We start from the raw sequence: 16,241 nt of genomic DNA, 5'->3' as shown, positions 1-16,241 counted from the left end.
GATTAATGCAACATTTCTTAGTTAACTTGTTATTTTTGACAGCCCTATAAATTAATCAACTACTGAAATGATTGTCATTCAAAACATTATCATTTGATAACACTTCTTTCAACTGTGCTTGGATCTGTCCTAGGTAAGTTGGATCTGTTCATCTTATCGGGGCGGCATGGCGTAGTGGGTAGAGCGCCCGTGTCAGAAACCTGAGGGTTGCAGGTTCGCTCCCCGCCTCTTACCATGCCGTTGTGTCCTTGGGCAGGACACTTCACCCATGCCCCCGGTGCCGCTCACACCGGTGAATGAATGTTGAATGAATGATAGGTGGTGGTCGGAGGGGCCGTAGGCGCAAATTGGCAGCCACGCAGCTGTGGCTACGAAAGTAGCTTACCACCACCAGGTGTGAATGAATGATGGGTTTTTAACATGTAAAGCGACTTTGGGTACTTAGAAAAGCGCTATATAAATCCCAGGTATTATTATTATTATTATTATTATAAGACATTAATGACAATTTGTATTTTTATTGATCTAAGTGTAATACAAGAAATTGTGCATATTATAATGTTAACTATGTTTTATTTTCAGAGAGATACCCCACTTGTTCACCAAAACCTATGTGTCTTCATTTAAAGTAGCAGTAGAGTGGAAAAACAAGTTGACTTGATATGCTTATTTGTGAACCAATCCAATTGTAGTCCCAATCCTCAAAGTATGTGAAAACACCATTTAAACATAACAAAATGCCACAAATTCAGTCCGCCATTTTGAATATTGTGCTCTGGCTATTTTCGGATATTGACGCCACAGTACTCTGACAAGGTTATCAGATCGGAAATACGCAAAAATTGGAAAGAGATGTGCTGTTTATCGTTCACAATTCTTATGCAAGACAAGAAAACATATGCTTGTTTTTTTTTATGCATTCAAAATCATAAATAAATAGCCAATAACTAATTCAACAGATCGAGGGTCCTTTTTTGCGCTCATTATACGCTCTAAAAACATCCAGAAACGACCAACAATATTCCATTTACATGTCGTGACCTGAAATTACCCAAATTTGAGTGATATTGTTATTATAAGCGCCAATGCAGACAGACTATTTTAGCTTATGCTGCTATCTAGCTAGGAACTTTTTTTTTAACCCTTCTTGACAATGGCGATTAAATCTTCATCTAAACGGAATTATGTGAGTGTCCCGTCGGTCGACATCCCAGCGAGAGTGGAAATATCACAGTAAGTGTTTGTTTTATTCTGGTTTGTTATTCTTAGTTTGTATGTTTAACACCTACCAATTCTGCGGATGCTAGTGTCACAATGAAACTGCATCCTTTACTCAGCTTCTAAAACTTATTACTCATCCTCTTTGTGTTCGGGCTCAAAAACATAAGGTTCTGGATCATATTGTTTCCAAAAGTAATAGTTGTTGGCTCTCATAAAGTCTGCTTTAATAGCATTGTTGTTGATAGGGAAAATATATTTGGTTCTTAGCGCGACGTCACACAATCACGTGACTGGCTTCCTCATTATCACTCAAAATGGCTCGGGATTTGCCGTGAGATTGATACTATTTGCAAACTTTGGAAGTGTTTTGGTGTTATAAATCAGAAATATATGATAATAGCTTCAATATAGAGGCAACAGTGGCCTTGTAGTTAGAGTGTCCGCCCTGAGATTGGTAGGTTGTAAGTTCCGAGTCATACCAGAAACTATAAAAATGGGACCCATTACCTTCCACTAAGCATCAAGGGTGGGATTTGGGGGTTTAATCACCAAAATGATTCCTGAGCGCGGCCACCACTGCTCCCCTCACATCCCAGGGGGTGGAACAAGGGGACAGGTCAAATGCAGAGTGTAATTTCACCACACCCAGTGTGTGTGTGATTATCAGTGGTGCTTTAACTTTTAACTTTAACTTGTTTTTCCACTTTACTGGTACTTTAAGGTATAATATAAATTAATTCATTGATCATTGACGCTCCTGTTACATTTGTGATACCATTTTTTGGCAGTAGACGTGTATATTCTATACTTTTTAAATTACTCCAAGCCAATGAAACAAGTAAATGCATACATTGTTCTTTTAGTGCATTGTTCTTCTGTTATTATTATACATTCCAGTGGTCTAGGTACTCACAACTCAAGATATTTGTCCAGACATGTAATTAAAAGTCATTGTGTGAAGATTATATGAACAATACACACAGGCTGACTCTCATTGGGGGTTTTACAGATGCTTAGAAACACACTTCATCCTGGCTGTATGTGCGCCATTAAATCATTTGCGTTATGATCCAAGCGCTGTCAACAGTGTGGTGATGGAGGGGGTGACTTGAAAGAAGTGAACCTGGAAACATCCACTTGTGAGCACGTGCAGTCCCATGTGGCACGCTCGCGTCTTCAAGGCTGTCGTGCCACTGTGAGGAAGGTAAGAGTCGCCCTACATTAATGTCATTGACTGTGAATCACTGTATGCGAAGTAAGTGGACTACATGTGCCAAAACACTAAAAGTCACTTTGCCCCTATGTCATTTTAGTGATTAATTTCAGAATTGAAGAGCTATGTTAATTATTATGGTTTGCAATGGGAAAGACTTGCACTGCCTCATGCCAAAAAGCTGCTTAACAGTTCCTTACTTTATGCATTTTTTTTGTTTATTTTAAAATGCTTTTATAATTGTTTTTTTGGATGTTTTTTTTTTCTTTTTGTACTGTATGTATACTTTTGCTGGACCCCACTACTGTGGTGATAGGCACCACAACCATGCAATTTACATGACTGTTACATTTACACATCTCTGATAAAGGATAGTCATAAGCGATACCAAACATTTTCTTACCGATATGACACCAAGTAAAATAGAGGTTTGGCAAATTAATAACATACTACCAATATAAATTCCAGACTTTCCGTATACTTAAGTATACTCTATTCACATTTTTGTACTATGCTATTACTTGTTTGTACTTTGTAATTTTGGCAAGACAGACAACGGTTGCTACATTACAATAAACTGAAATTTTAGCACTACTGTAGAGCGGAAACGATTAATCAACTAATTTAATTGCAAAAATCTTCGATTTAAATTGTGTTGCTTCCATTAGTGCCATCGTGATGATTCATGTTGATGACACATTCTAGCTGTGTTGTCACAGCGCATGCGCAATTCTGCACGTCATCTGCGCTTAGATGAACTCGGGCCCAGCAAATCCGGCGGCATTTCTAGGTGTTGTTGATGAATGGCTTTCCCTTTGCATAGTAGAGTTTTAACTTGCACTCACAGATGTAGCGACCAACTGTAGTTACTGACAGTGGTTTTCTGAAGTGTTCCTGAGCCCATGTGGTGATATCCTTTACACACTAATGTCGCTTTTTGATGCAGTACCGCCTGAGGGCATTCAATGTTGGTTTTGGGCCTTGCAATGATTTCTCCAGATTCCTTGCAATAGCTTGTTAAGAAATGTTGTTCTTAAACTGTTTTACAATTTGCTCACGCATTTGTTCACAAAGTGGTGACCCTCACCCCATCCTTGTTTGTGAATGACTGAGCATTTCATGGAAGCTGCTTTTATACCCAATCATGGCACCCACCTGTTCCCAATTAGCCTGTTCACCTGTGGGATGTTACAAATGAGCGTTTGATGAGCATTCCTCAACTTTCTCAGTCTTTTTTGCTACTAATGCCAGCTTTTTTGAAACATGTTGCAGGCATCAATTTCCAAATGAGCTAATATTTGCAAAAAATAACAAAGTTTACCAGTTTGAATGTTAAATATCTCGTCTTTGCAGTGTATTCATTTGAATATAGGTTGAAAATGATTTTCAAATCATTGTATACTGTTTTTATTTACGATTTACACAACGTGCCAACTTCACTGGTTTTGGGTTTTGTACTTGTCATTGGATCGATACACAAATGTATAGCCTTCAAAACTAATGTAAAGTATCCAATCAACAGAAGAATAAGTGCTTAGCACTTTTTAACAGAAGTGTAGACAGAAACATGTTACAACAGAAAGTAATCAACTACTAACGGTAAATGAGTAAACTAATAATAGTTGGCATGCAATGTAACCTCGCTATGGAGGTCGAAATTTTCTTGAATATTATCACAACACATGAACAAAACATGTTTGACGTGGATTGACAGTAGCTTTTGATTGTAATTCAATTTCAAGACTAACTAAAAGCGGCGCTATTTTTCCACAGGACACCACAACTTGGGCTAGGCTGATAAAACAACATCAATATATATCGCGATAGGCACGTAATCGATGTCAACATTTGATTTACAATATATTTTTACTGGGGGGGTCGGAAGAAACCGCGAAGAATACGAATGACAGTTAACAACTAAAGTGCAGGACTGCATGAATGAAATGAATAACAGAATATAACAAATGTGCCACTTTAAATTCATAATTTGGTCCAATAATATTTAAATAATAATTACTGCATAACATAAATTCAATTCCATACGTAAATAGATAACAGATCAAATTAAATGTCACACAGACCACAGGACTTCCTGGCACTAAACCTGCCAAAAATGCTCTTCTCAAGTTTCTCTATGTTTACATGTTTACACTTTGCACTATGCTGTTACACTTTATAAAGCATTTCTTACATACTCCTTATATTTCCACCTTTATTTAAATAGGTTATTGTCAATTGTAAACTGTGATTTTAGAATGGTGTTAACATTGATTGTTTTAAGTGTTTTCCATGGTTGTGTTGATATTTAATTTACTTTCTGCCTTGATAGATGAGGGTATTATAATCAGAGGAAGGTTACATTCGAAATAAATAATTGTGTGAATGCTTATATGGTTTTCTACACCAAAATGTATCTATTTATTATTCAACAACTTCTTCTTCTTCTCCAGATTTTGGCGCGCTCTACCTTCCACATTTTTCATCCGATTTAAACTGTTCCAACTTCAAACTGTTCAGCCTATTCGGGAATCGCGGGCTTTCCCTTTACAAATTCAAAAATTTCACAGATTTCCCAGAATTCCAGGTTTTCCGGGACATTTTCCCCATTCAAAAATAATTGGACATTTTTTAAACTACGACCATTTACACATTTTTCAATTAATTCAAACCATTCCACCTTCAACACATTCCACCATTCTGGAAATTCAAAACTACCCTTTTTCCAAGTTCAAAAAAATTCAAAGATTTTCCATAATTCCTGGTTTTCCATAGCCCTATTTCCACCCTTTTTTCTGGCGACTACTACTCCCACATTTTTCAACCCACTTCAACCGTTCCACCGTCAAAACATTCCTCTTAATTAAGACTAAAAACAAACTTGTTTTTTGAACTGTAAAAATTCCCGGTTTTACCGAAATTCCAGGAATTCCGTAATACCATTTCTCGACCGATTTGAAAAATTCAAACACCAACCACTTCATCTCATTCAGACCATTCAAGTTTTTTACTTTTTTTGGGAAATCCCCATTTAAATCAATGGGACATTTTTCAAAGTTCCAAAATTCCCACATTTTTCATCTGATTCAAACTGTTCCAACTTCAAAATATTCAGCCTGTTCAGGAATTGTGTGCTCTACTTCAACAATTCTACAAAAAATTCCCAGATTTCCCATAATTCCTTTTTTTTGCATTTTACCCATTCAAAATGAATTGGCCATTTTTCAAACTTCCACAATCCCCACATTCTTCAACCCATTCAAACCATTCCACCTTTAACACCTTTTAATTTTCCTGAGGGAACTCTCCTGAAGGAATCAATAAAGTACTATCTATATATCTATCTAACACATTCCATCATTCTAGAAATTCAAACTACTCTTTTTCCAAGTTCTAAACAATGTCAGGTTTTCCCGAAATTCCCTAATACATTTACTACTTCAACATTTATTGCCCGATTTAAACAATTCCAACACCAACCAAGTCAGCTCATTTATGACATTCATGCTCCTAATCATTTTCAAAAAATTCCGCTCTCCCCCAAATTCCCAAATTTCCAGGAAGTTCCCATTGAAATGAATGGGACATTTTTCCAAGTTGCACAATTCCCATATTTTTCAACTTATTCAAACCATTTCAACAACAACACATTTCACTCATTCTGGACATTCAAAATAACATTCCAGGATTTCCATAATACCATTTCTCAATTCAACATGTTACTACTTCAACATTTCTCGACTGATTTGAAAAATTTCAACACCAACCATTTCAACTCATTCAGACCATTCAAGTTGTTTACCTTTTTTTTTTTAATCTCGCTTTTTCCGACATTCCCATGAAATTCCCATTGAAATGAATGGGACATTTTTCAAAGTTCCACAATTCCCACATTTTTCATCTCATTCAAACTGTTCCAACTTCAAAATATTCAGCCTATTCAGGAATGGTGTGCTCTACTTCAACAATTCTAAAAAAAATTCCAGGATTTCAGTTCAACCTCGAGGTTGAACTGAAATCCTGGAACTATAGTCATTGTTCACCAGATACACCTCCCATACATGTACCGGTAGTCAGAAGTTTGGATGATGGCGTGCGGGGATTAAGTGACCACTTCAAGTGAAGTGACCACGGGACAAGTGGCACTACAGAAGTATCACCTTCCTTGTTTGTGTGAATGTTATTATGCATACATGCAGCTGCTGTGCTTATGGAATTATGTAAACATGATTTGTTCCCTGCAACATTCCAATCCTTTCTCACGGACATGATCACAGTATTGTGTGAACGCTCCAAAGTATTCACACATATGGTTTTCTACACCAAAATTCATCTATTTATTATTCAACTTATTATAACTTATTATTATTATTCTTCTCCAGATTTTGGCGCGCTCTACTTTCCATATTTTCCATCCGATTCAAACCGTTCCAACTTCAAACTGTTCAGCCTATTCGGGAATAGCGGGCTTTCCCTTGACACATTCCAAAAATTCCCAGATTTCCCGGAATTTCAGGTTTTCCAGGACATTTTTCCCATTCAAAATGAATTGGCCATTTTTAAAACTTCCACCATTTCCACATTTTTCAACCGATTCAAACCATTCCACTTTCAACACATTCCACTCATCCTGGAAATTCAAACTATAATTTTTCCAAGTTCAAAAATAATTCCAGGAATTCCCAGAATTCCCATTTTTTTCCAAGCCCTTTTTGACCCTTTTTTATGGCGACTACGCCTCCCACATTTTTCAACCCACTTCAACCGTTTCACTGTCAAAACATTCCTCTTAATCAGGACAAAAAATGCAGTTGTTTTTTGAACTGGAAAAATTCCTGGTTTTCCCGAAATTCCTGGAATTCCTAATACCATTTCTCAATTAAAAACGTTACTACGTCAACATTTCTCGACTGATTTGAAAAAAGTCCAACACCGACCATTTCAACTCATTCAGAACAGTTGAGTCTTTTAACATTTTCCCCAAGAATTACCGCTTTGCCCGACATTTCCATGAAATTCACATTGAAATGAACGGGACATTTTTCAAAGTTCCACAATTCCCACATTTTTCATCCGATTCAAACCGTTCCAAATCCAAAATATTGAGCCTGTTTAAAATTGTGTGCTCCCCTATGCGGCGCCTATGCCTTCAACGATTTAAAAACATCCCTGGATTTCCCAAGAATTCCCAGTTTTCAGGGACATTTTCCCCCATTCAAAATTAATTTTGAAAATTAAATAAAATAATTTAATTACACAATTCGTTCAAACTGTTTCACTCATCCAACTAACACTTTCCCAAGTTCCAAACCAAATTCCGGTTTTCCTGGAAATTCAAACTCTTCAACATTCAAACCATTCCAACATTCCAACTATTCTTACATTCATACTACATTCTGTCAGCATTTCAGTTCAACTTCAGCAATGGAACATTCACACTCAATTCATTCAGGAATTGCCTCTTCTAGTTATTCTTCTTCTCCAGATTTTGGCGCGCTCTACCTTCCACATTTTACATCCGATTCAAACTGTTCCAACTTCAAACTGTACAGCCTATTCGGGAATTGCGGGCTTTCCCTTGACACAGTCCAAAAATTCCCAGATTTCCCAGAATTCCAGGTTTTCCGGGACATTTTTCCCATTCAAAATGAATTGGCCATTTTTCAAACTTCCACCATTTCCACATTTTTCAACCGATTCAAACCATTCCACCTTCAACATATTCCACTCATCCTGGAAATTTGAACAATCATGTATGCTTGTTTTCCAAACGCTTTTTGGACCCTTTTTTTCTGGCGACTACTCCTCCCACAGTGTTCAACCCACTTCAACCGTTCCACCGTCAAAACATTCCTTTTAATCAGGACAAAAAACAAAGTTGTTTTTTGAACTGGAAAAATTCCCGGTTTTCCCAAAATTCCTGGAATTCCTTAATACCATTTTTCAATTAAAAATGTTACTACTTCAACATTTCTCGACCGATTTGAAAAATTCCAACACCAACTATTCAGAACAGTCAAGTCTTTTAACATTTTCCAAAAAATTTCCGCTTTTCCCGACATTTCCATGAAATTCCCATTGAAATGAATGGGACATATTTCAAAGTTCCACAATTCCCACATTTTTCATCCGATTCAAACCGTTCCAAATCCAAAATATTCAGCCTGTTCAAAATTGTGTGCTCTCCTTCAACAATTTTTTAAAAATTCCCGGATTTCCAAGAATTCCCAGTTTTAAGGGACATTTTCCCCATTCAAAATTAATTGTCCAATTTTGATTTATTTCACAAGTCGTACAGTTTTCAACCCCTTTAAATCATTCCAACATCAACACATTCCACTCATTGTCGAAATTCCAACTATCATTTTTCCAAGTTAAACAATTCCAGAAATTCCCAGAGTTCCCTTTTTTCCAAACCCTTATTTGACCCTTTTTTCTGGAAACTACTCCTCCCACATTTTTCAACCCACTTCAACCCTTCCACCGTCAAAACATTCCTCTTAAGCAGGACAAACAATAAAGTTGTTTTTTGACCCGGAAAAATTCCTGGTTTTCCCAAAATTCCTTAATACCATTTCCACAATTAAAAATGTTACTACGTCAACATTTTTCGACCGATTTGAAAAATTCCAACATCAACCATTTCAACTTATTCAGAACAGTCAAGTCTTTTAACATTTTCCCAAAAAATTCCCGAAGTTAATATCCCATATGATTTGTGGCTTTATTATTTTGTAAAACGGACCGAACTCGCCACAAAATTAACTACAACAGGATTGACTTTTCAAAAATTATTTTAAAGATTGAAAGTTGCCATCAATCCCACGTGGGTGCTCGGCATTGCCTATGCCTTCAACGATTTAAAAACATCCCCGGATTTCCCAAGAATTCCCAGTTTTCAGGGACACTTTCCCCCATTCAAAATTAATTGTGAAAATTTAAAAATAATTTAATTACACAATTCGTTCAAACTGTTTCACTCATCCAACTAACACTTTCCCCAAGTTCCAAACCAAATTCCGGTTTTCCTGGAAATTCTAACTCCTCAACATTCAAACCATTCCAACATTCTTACATTAATACTACATTCTGTCAGCATTTCAGTTCAACTTCAGCAATGGAACATTCACACTCAATTCATTCAGGAATTGACTCTTCTAGTTATTCTTCATCTCCAGATTTTGGCGCGCTCTACCTTCCACATTTTACATCCGATTCAAACTGTTCCAACTTCAAACTGTTAAGCCTATTCGGGAATCGCGGGCTTTCCCTTGACAAATTCCAAAAAATCCCAGATTTCCCAGAATTCCAGGTTTTCCGGGACATCTTTCCCATTTCTCCCACATTGTTCAACCCACTTCAACCGTTCCACCGTCAAAACATTCCTCTTAATCAGGAACAAAGTTGTTTTTTGTCTTGAAAAAATTCCCCGTTTTCCAGAAATCCAGGTTTTCCGGGACATTTTTCCCATTCAAAATGAATTGGCCATTTTTCAAACTTCCACCATTTCCACATTTTTCAACCGATTCAAACCATTCCACCCTCAACACATTCCACTCATCCTGGAAATTGAAACTATTATTTATCCTTTTTTTCAAACGCTTTTTTCACCCTTTTTCTGGCGACTAGTCCTCCCACATTGTTCAACCCACTTCAACTGTTCCATGCACCGTCAAAACATTTCTCTTAATCAGGCCAAAAAAACAAAGTTGTTTTTTGACCTGAAAAAATTCCCTGTTTTTCCTGAAATTCCTGGAATTCCTTAATACCATTTCTCAATTAAAAATGTTACTACTACAACATTTCTCGACTGATTTGAAAAATTCCAACACCAACCATTTCAACTTATTCAGAACAGTCAAGTCTTTTAACATTTTCCCCAAAAATTCCAGAAGTTAATATCCCCTATGATTTGTGGCTTTATTATTTTGTAAAACGGACCGAACTCGCCACAAAATTAACTACAACAGGATTGACTTTTCAAAAATTATTTTAAAGATTGAAAGTTGCCATCAATCCCACGTGGGTGCTCGGCATTGTCCGTGGGTGCTCGGGCCCCGAAGCACCCACGGGATCGGCGCTTATGCCTTCAACGATTTAAAAACTTCCCTGGATTTCCCAAGAATTCCCAGTTTTCAGGGACACTTTCCCCCATTCAAAATTAATTGTGAAAATTTAAAAATAATTTAATTACACAATTCGTTCAAACTGTTTCACTCATCCAACTAACACTTTCCCCAAGTTCCAAACCAAATTCCGGTTTTCCTGGAAATTCTAACTCCTCAACATTCAAACCATTCCAACATTCTTACATTAATACTACATTCTGTCAGCATTTCAGTTCAACTTCAGCAATGGAACATTCACACTCAATTCATTCAGGAATTGACTCTTCTAGTTATTCTTCATCTCCAGATTTTGGCGCGCTCTACCTTCCACATTTTACATCCGATTCAAACTGTTCCAACTTCAAACTGTTAAGCCTATTCAGGAATCGCGGGCTTTCCCTTGACAAATTCCAAAAAATCCCAGATTTCCCAGAATTCCAGGTTTTCCGGGACATCTTTCGGATTCAAAATGAATTGGCCATTTTTCAAACTTCCACCATTTCCACATTTTTCAACCGATTCAAACCATCCCACCTTCAACATATTCCACTCATCCTGGAGATTGGAACTATTATGTATCCTTTTTTTTCAAACGCCTTTTTGACCCTTTTTTCTGGCAACTACTCCTCCCACATTGTTCAACCCACTTCAAACCGTTCCACCGTCAAAATATTCCTCTTAATCAGGAACAAAGTTGTTTTTTGTCCTGAAAAAATTCCCCGTTTTCCAGAATTCCAGGTTTTCCGGGACATTTTTCCCATTCAAAATGAATTGGCCATTTTTCAAACTTCCACCATTTCCACATTTTTCAACCGATTCAAACCATTCCACCCTCAACACATTCCACTCATCCTGGAAATTGAAACTATTATTTATCCTTTTTTTCAAACGCTTTTTTCACCCTTTTTCTGGCGACTAGTCCTCCCACATTGTTCAACCCACTTCAACTGTTCCATGCACCGTCAAAACATTTCTCTTAATCAGGCCAAAAAAACAAAGTTGTTTTTTGACCTGAAAAAATTCCCTGTTTTTCCTGAAATTCCTGGAATTCCTTAATACCATTTCTCAATTAAAAATGTTACTACTACAACATTTCTCGACTGATTTGAAAAATTCCAACACCAACCATTTCAACTTATTCAGAACAGTCAAGTCTTTTAACATTTTCCCCAAAAATTCCCGAAGTTAATATCCCATATGACTTGTGGCTTTATTATTTTGTAAAACGGACCGAACTCGCCACAAAATTAACTACAACAGGATTGACTTTTCAAAAATTATTTTAAAGATTGAAAGTTGCCATCAATCCCACGTGGGTGCTCGGCATTGTCCGTGGGTGCTCGGGCCCCGAAGCACCCACGGGATCGGCGCTTATGCCTTCAACGATTTAAAAACTTCCCCGGATTTCCCAAGAATTCACAGTTTTCAGGGACATTTTCCCCCATTCAAAATTAATTGTGAAAATTAAAAAATAAATTAATTACACAATTTGTTCAAACTGTTTCACTCATCCAACTAACACTTTCCCAAGTTCCAAACCAAATTCCAGTTTTCCTGGAAATTCTAACTCTGCAACATTCAAACCATTCCAACATTCCAACTATTCTTACATTCATACTACATTCTATTTCTGTTTCAGTTCAACTTCAGCATTGGAGCATTCACACACAATTCCTTCAGGAATTGCCTCTTCTAGTTGTTCTTGAAATACAAAAAAAAAAAGTATACACATTTTAACTTATTTAAATAAAAAAAAAACTCTTATTGACAGCTTTCAATATTCCCGAAAAGTGATTCTGCGCGCTGATTGGCTGCTTGATTTGATTTGTTTACTCCCCTTGCTACATACATAAGGGTTCATATCCTCGGCTGCCCGACATACTGTAAATCCCACTTGGCCACGAACAGGTGCACATGTTTAAAAAAAGGTCCGAATCCACTGCGCACAAGGTGGGGGAGAAAAAGGAGCTGTTCTGATGCAGGCAAGATTTAGGGGTTCAATCATAAATGTGGTCTGCATTCACACCGACTGAAACATAACAGTAGAGAGTCCTTAAGTACTTACAGGAGCGGGGAAAGTTTCCTCAAAGGCGGCGCGGAATCAAAAAAGCAGCGAGATGAGCATAATCCACGCGAGATAACGACCGGTCCGACTCCGGTTCTGAGGACTTGTAAAATAAAAGTCCGAGTGGGATCGCCCGCCGATCGAGCTCCTTATTAGTGGCGGTGGAAGTGGCCCTCCCACTCCCACTCCCACTCCTCCGTCGTCCGCACCGCAAACAAACACAACAAACTCACAAGTGGTCGCACGTGCGCGTCTGCGTCAATTCCCGCCTTTATTTTGGCAACAACGCACGTGGTCGTAATTTTTTATGTTTGCATGAATGAATGAAATAAGTTTATTTCGGTCATATAATCAACCATCAACCATTTTGTGTGACCAGATTATACATATTTAACAATCATACACACTTACACAGAGAAAGAAAAGAAAATAAAAAGAATGACCGAAAAAGGTAAAGGCTGAAGCCAAAGCTTATATTTGCCTATCCCGGGGGTCGGCAACCCGCGGCTCTAGAGCCGCATGTGGTTCTTTAGCGCCGCCCTAGTGGCTCTCTGGAGCTTTTTCAAAAATGTATGAAAAATGGAAAAAGATGAGGGGAAAAATATATATTTTTTGTGTTAATATGGTTTCTGTAGGAGGACAAACATGACACAAACCTCCCTAACTGTTATAAATCACACTGTTTGTATTAAACATGCTTCACTGATTCGAGTATTTGGCGAGCGCCGTTTTGTCCTACTAATTTTGGCGGTCCTTGAACTCACCGTAGTTTGTTTACATGTATAACTTTCTCTGACTTTCTAAGACGTGTTTTATGCCACTTCTTTTTCTGTCTCATTTTGTCCACCAAACTTTTAACGTTGTGCATGAATGCACAAAGGTGAGTTTTGTTGATGTTATTGACTTGTGTGGAGTGCAGACATATTTGGTCACTGCATGACTGCAAGCTAATCGTTGCTAACATGCTATTTAGGCGACCTATATGTAGATATTCCATCATTATGCCTCATTTGTAGGTATATTTGAGCTCATTTAGTTTCCTTTAAGTCCTCTTAATTCAATTTATATCTCATGACACACTATCTGTATGTAATATGGCTTTTAATTTTTTGCGGCTCCAGACATATTTTTTTGTATTTTTGGTCCAATATGGCTCTTTCAACATTTTGGGTTGCCGACCCCTGGCCTATCCTATACCTCCACTGAAAATAAGATTGCCTGGAACATCAAAGTTAAAAAAAATAAGTAATTGTTACTATATTTCATAATTTTCAATTATTTCACCTTTGAAGGTTTTCTTAAACCAGAGGTGTCCAAAGTGCGTCCCGGGGGCCATTTGCGGCCCGCAGCTAATTGTTTACCGGCCCGCCACACATTCTGGAAATACTATTGTAAAAATAAAAAAGAACATTAAAAAAAGTGTAATGAGGTGAAATCTAACAAGAAAAAGTTGCAATGTTGACACAAAAGCTGCCATGCAGGCTGTTTTTTTTCTTCTTTTGTCTTTCTTTATTTGTATTTTTTTGCCATTGCTAAAAAAAATAAATAATGACAAAAAAATCCATGTTATAATGAATTATTTTAAGGGCTCCAATTACTTCAAATATTTCACTTTAAAATGTTTTATGTGGTAAATATTGCATATATTGTGTAGTAGCCATATAAAAACATCAAAGTTTCCTTTGACAAAAGCGCTTAAAACAAAAAAAATAATAGTTCCAGCATAAAATCGACAGATATATCTGAAGTTGATCTCGTAACTTAAAGGCCTACTGAAACCCACTACTACCGACCACGCAGTCTGATAGTTTATATATCAATGAAGAAATCTTAACATTGCAACACATGCCAATACGGCCGGGTTAACTTATAAAGTGCAATTTTAAATTTCCTGCTACACTTCCGGTTGAAAACGTCTTTGTATGATGACGTATGCGAGTGACGTCACTAGTTAAACGGAAGTATTGGTACATCTTTGAATCCAATACAAAAAAGCTCTGTTTTCATTTAATTTTAATTTTGCTTCACAATTTGTCCTTGCACCACTAAACACCATAAATGTATTTATTATTATGTCGCTTCTATAGACATGGATGAGTAAATTAATGACTGGTAAAATATTAACATTCAGGTGCTGTCAAATGTGATAAAAATGTTTTGAACATTATTAAAACATTCCTCTTATTATGTCAGTGCTTCTCAAATAGTTTCTGTTACTCCCCCTTAGAAAGAAGAACATATTTTGATCCACTTTCCACCATGACTATAAATAGTATAATTTATCAAATTGGTATAACTATAACTCTGCGTAACATTGTAAGCTTATTAACATTAAAGGAAACAACACACTGGCTGCCCTGTGATGAGGTGGCGACTTGTCCAGGGTGTACCCCGCCTACCGCCCGAATGCAGCTGAGATAGGCTCCAGCAACCCCCCCGCGACTCCAAAAAGGGACAAGCGGTAGAAAATGGATGGATGGATGGAACACACTGGCTTTCCTCATCCATTTCATCATATTCTGCGCCCCTTGCACCACTATTTGAGAAGGACTGTATTATGTTAGTTCATGAAAACAGTATAATTTAATTTATTTCTTGTTTATTTATTTAATTATTTATTTATTTATCCAATGTGTTACAGATTGAGTACAATCAGATGTGAAACGGAAAGGGCTTGTACAAAACCCAAAACCAGTGAAGTTGGCACGTTGTGTAAATCGTGAATAAAAACAGAATACAATGATCATCTGACATCACGTGGACAAAGATAAGACCTTCCGAAAGGAAAGTTCTGTGGTCAGATGAAACAAAAATTGAGCTGTTTGGCCACAATACACAATCATTTGTACATTTATGTTTCTGGTGGGTGGACTGTTCCATTTATGTCAGGGGTGTCCAAAGTGCGGCCCGGGGGCCATTTGCGGCCCGCAGCTAATTGTTTACCGGCCTGCCACACATTCTGGAAATGCTATTGCAAAAATTTAAAAAACTTTTAAAAAAGTGGAATGAGGTGAAATTTAACTAGTAAAAGTTGCAATGTTGACACAAAGCTACCATGCAGGCTTTTTTTTTAAATTTTGTTCATCTTTCTTTTTTCTTTTTTTGCCATTGCTCCAAAAAAAAAAAAATCAATGTTATAATGAATTAGTGACCTATTCAAGGCTCCAATTATTTCAAATATTTCACTTTAAAATGTTTTATGTGGGAAATATTGCATATATTGTGTGGTTGCCATACAAAAACATCAACATTTTATTTGACAAAAGAGCATAAAACAAACAAAATAATAGTTCAAACGTAAAATCGACAGATATATCTGAAGTTGAGCTCGTAACTTAAGTGTTGAAAGTTAAAAAAATAAAAATAAAAATGTATCACTTTCTGAGTGGAACACCTTTTGGATCCCAAATGTATTAAATGGGATTTTATTTATCTTTTCACTGTTATTACTCAAAAATAATAATGAATTAAAATCAATGGTGTCCTGCATTATTGATATTTTTAAGGCTCTAATTACTTCACATCAAACATTGCTTTCTGAATGTTTTAAGCAGTGGGGGAAATACTGCATATTTCAGTTTTATTACAACAAACTAAGTTGTCTTTGACAGAAAAGGCATAAAACCTTTTTGTTTTT

The 16,241-nt window shown here is 36.9% G+C and overlaps 1 protein-coding gene across 1 annotated transcript in view; it reads right to left on the bottom strand.

Moving 5' to 3' along the window:
* Nucleotides 1-12,818, bottom strand: part of LOC133657840 (collagen alpha-1(XIX) chain) — an 82,132-nt gene extending 69,314 nt beyond the window's left edge. The window contains exon 1 of the mRNA XM_062059624.1: nt 12,605-12,818. The gene's annotated coding sequence lies outside the window, so the exon portion shown is untranslated. The remainder of the gene's footprint in view (nt 1-12,604) is intronic.
* Nucleotides 12,819-16,241: the final 3,423 nt, after the last annotated feature.

This window comes from Entelurus aequoreus, linkage group LG09 (genome assembly GCF_033978785.1).
Source record: "Entelurus aequoreus isolate RoL-2023_Sb linkage group LG09, RoL_Eaeq_v1.1, whole genome shotgun sequence".
NCBI lineage: Eukaryota > Metazoa > Chordata > Actinopteri > Syngnathiformes > Syngnathidae > Entelurus > Entelurus aequoreus.
The sequence above is the reverse complement of the archived record's forward strand: the minus strand, read 5'-3'. Positions and strand labels throughout refer to the sequence as shown.